Here is a 3,619-nt window from a genome sequence, read left to right as displayed (position 1 = left end):
CCATCAATATTATTACGAGCACAATAACTCTCAAATAACAAACAAAAGAGAAATTAGGCACAAGGGAAATGTACATCCGGTTCAATGATGAAGTGTGTAAAAATCACAATGCAGATAGATGCAGGCTGAAAACGCCTACCTTTCACATCTAAATCCATAAGAATGGATGTTACTGATTGATGTCATTTCTGTCGTGACTTACATATATATTTGTTGATGCCGCTTCAGTTCAAGCCAATGGTGCCGGTGCTTGTATTTTTGGAGCCGGACTTGCATGTGCGGCCCAACCAAAGATGAATATTAATTAAGGGCCAATAATTCAAGAATAGCGTATTATCCATTATAAGATATGCTGAATATACCCATGCACAGATTAGCCCCTTCCTCGTACGTAACGTTGGTAGTAGAAGAAGACGTTTCCCGATGAACCCGATATTGTCATATAGCATAACAAGAGAACCTAGGACACATGTGGCGACTGCAGTCTTATGAGCCTCCGGAGCTAGCACCACATATGCACCAAGTGCAAAGGCAGCTGCCAAGCATGTAATCGAAATCGATACAAGGTAGGAGGATATGCTCAACTGCACTTTGCGGCTCCGAGGGTTCAACAAAGGTGATCCCGAATTCATGAGACCAATGGTAGCCATCATGGAGAAAACGAAGGCCAATGTGTTAGATGCGATGAATGCATCAAAGGCATACCTTCGAGCAAGTATTGGTGAACCTCCATTATCGTGATCATCAGCTATGTAACCTCCAGGCACAGCAAAAGTTGAGCCAAATGTCACGGTTGCTATTAGAACCGACCCAATACATAGAGTTCCCGTCGTGTCTTTCAGCACCTCCATTTCTTTACTTTCATCATCTACCTTTACCCTCAGCACATCTTTGAAGTGATCACCACGACACACACCGGTGACAGCACCGGCATTTCTGAGCGTGAGTAGTATTTGTTCTTCACTACTCTGCAAATTAAAAGCAAAACAAAAAAGAAGCCGATGAGGAGAGCAAACTATCAGATCAGTTGTTTGCTCATGCTTGGAAAAAAATGAGCGTATTATCTCTAATGGATTACCTGAATATGGTACAATCCTGATACCTTGGAAATCTTATACTCCATCCATACTAAAAAATGAAGTCGTTTTGAACAAGGCTTGGGTCAAACATTGAAAATATAAATCATGAATAACTTTTAAGTTGTTGAGTTTGAAAATGTGAAAACCATACATATAGATTTGTCTTGAAAAATACTTTCACAAAAATTTACATATATCACTTTTTGATAAATATCTTTATAAAAATAAGTAGTCAAAGTTATGCTTTGAAGACCGTGTCGCTGTCCAAAACGACTTCATTTTTGAGTATGGAGGGAGTATTGTGCTATATCTAATGGAGTCTCCCCTCCATTGTTGGGTAAATTTAAGTTCACTTGTGGATTCCCCAATAGAGGACAAAACATTAGAAGGCTCCCGGCCTCGACAGCAAGGTGTAGCGCAGTGTTCCCATCGTTGTCTACCATATTCATAATCCATGATAGTGATGGGATTTTGCAGCCAATCCAGATTATGACCCACTCCTCAACAGCGACATGCAGAAATGTCCTTCCCTTAGCATCGCGCAGACCGGCGCTACCAGGATATTTTTTAACAAACGTCATGACGTTCCAGAAAGCACCTACAGAGGCAACAGCATGTATGGGGGAAAATCCAGCATGGTCGGGTTGATACAGGGCTTCTGGATTAGCTTCCAATACTTGTCGACAAATTGTTGATGGCCAAAGTAGGAATTTAGCTGCGGCAAAGTGAAGAGGCATACTCCCATTTTCATCCCTTTGTGTGGTAAGGTCCTTATTTTGCTGGGGGAGGTGTGCTCTGTTCCATTCTATTAACAACTCTGTAAGATCTGCAAATATCATTCTTTAATTTGTCAGACTAACAAGGTGAGGACAAAACAACTATGTGAATAAATGAAGCTTTAGTTGGAATACACAGCCAGATTAGACAAAGATATTGTTATCGTCAAAAGATTATAGAAAAGTAATTGTTAATTAATGCGTGTACCTCGGTGTCGGAGAACTGCAGCATGCAATGCATTGTGTCCATTTGGTCCGGAGAAGGAAAGCTTTCCATCACTACTCTTCTCATACAGTGTTTTCACAATTTCTTCTCGTTTCAGCATGATGGCTACATACATAGGTGATGCGCCGCCATCTTCGGGGAAAGCTGGCCAATTCTGAGTCCTTCTCCATCAGCAGGCCGACTATGTCCTTGTTTCCAACGCGGACAGCCTCATGCAAGGCCGTCTCCTTGTGCTTGTTCTCTTTCCGCAGCAGCTCCTCCTTCATCCTATCCTCACCTTCAGCTAGAGCGAGATCAATGAGGCAAGCAACCATGTTGGATTTCCCCGCCCGTGCAGCGCAGTGCAGAGGGGTGTCACCCTTGTTGTTTTGCACAAAGAGGAGGTGCTTCGCTTTCCCGTAGATGATGCGAGCGCTCTCAAAGAAACTATCACCGTTGCGATAACCGCTGGCGGCCACCACCACATGGAGTGCAGTGTCACCTTCAGCCGTGACCCCTTCCAGGATCGAATCATTTGCTTCTGTGTCACCATAAGAGCTAGCACTAGCACGCCGAGTAGTCAAGCCTCCGTCGGTGCCGCCGCCATGGCCATGGCCAGAGGCCTGACTTTCTTCCCTGCTGATGAGAAGAGATTTCAGTTTCTCAGAAGAGTCGGAGGACGCCAGTGCTAGCAGATGGGGATCCATGTTCCCCTGCTGAGGTTGAGGCTTCTCCACGGAAGCAGCGTGCTGCCTGGCCATCACCACCACCACCATCTGCGATTCCTCCTTCTTCACCAGATCCTTCAGTTGCTGGACATTGCCACTGCCTGTGGCCACCATCAGCTTGGCGTCCATGGTCGTCGTCGCTACCAGAGCATTTGCTTGCTGTTCAGTGGGCGAGGTAAGAGTTCCCTCCGCTCCACTGCTCGACGACATCTCCAGCTACCAAGCAGGGTTTTCTTTACCGATAGGAGGGATAAAAAAACAAAGGTCAGCGACAAAGCTAGGAAAAATATAATGCGGGACAACCGGATCTTTCAAAAAAAAAAAGAGAGACAAAGCTAGGAAAAATATAAAAGAACAGTAGGCACCAATTATGCATTTCTTCCTACTTTCTAGCAAAATGCTTGTACGTGGTAGAAGTATGAGTATAACGACGACTGACCTGCAAACTGAAGCACATGGGCTGAAGGAGCGAGCTGAGCAATCTGAGCTCGCACGGCCGGCAAACTGAGGTATTCAGAGACTTGCCAGCTCCTCTGGTTGTTTGTTTGGGTCACTGAAGCCTCGTGGATCCGACTTGTGCACTGTACGAATGGTTTGGTGCTCCTGCATAGTGTGGCTTTGGCTTCCACTGATGCAGTGTATATATGTGCAAAATCCAGGTGATTAACTTTGGTTCATGTCACCAGCTGTCCAGCCTCTTTTGAGAATTTGATTTGATTGGATTGGATAACTGTACAAGAATTGATATGATTTGCCTTGCATGCTCATGTGGTAACCTTACCACCAGCTTCTATTCTTTCTCACAGCAAACTGTCAAAGGAAAAGAAAAAT

At 44.6% G+C, this 3,619-nt stretch overlaps 1 pseudogene; it reads right to left on the bottom strand.

The window, feature by feature from the left end:
* Positions 1 to 1,354: 1,354 nt before the first annotated feature.
* Positions 1,355 to 3,011, bottom strand: LOC136460407 (ankyrin repeat-containing protein At5g02620-like; annotated as a pseudogene).
* Positions 3,012 to 3,619: the final 608 nt, after the last annotated feature.

Source organism: Miscanthus floridulus, chromosome 6 (genome assembly GCF_019320115.1).
Source record: "Miscanthus floridulus cultivar M001 chromosome 6, ASM1932011v1, whole genome shotgun sequence".
NCBI lineage: Eukaryota > Viridiplantae > Streptophyta > Magnoliopsida > Poales > Poaceae > Miscanthus > Miscanthus floridulus.
This window is presented reverse-complemented; position numbering and strand designations above follow the sequence as displayed.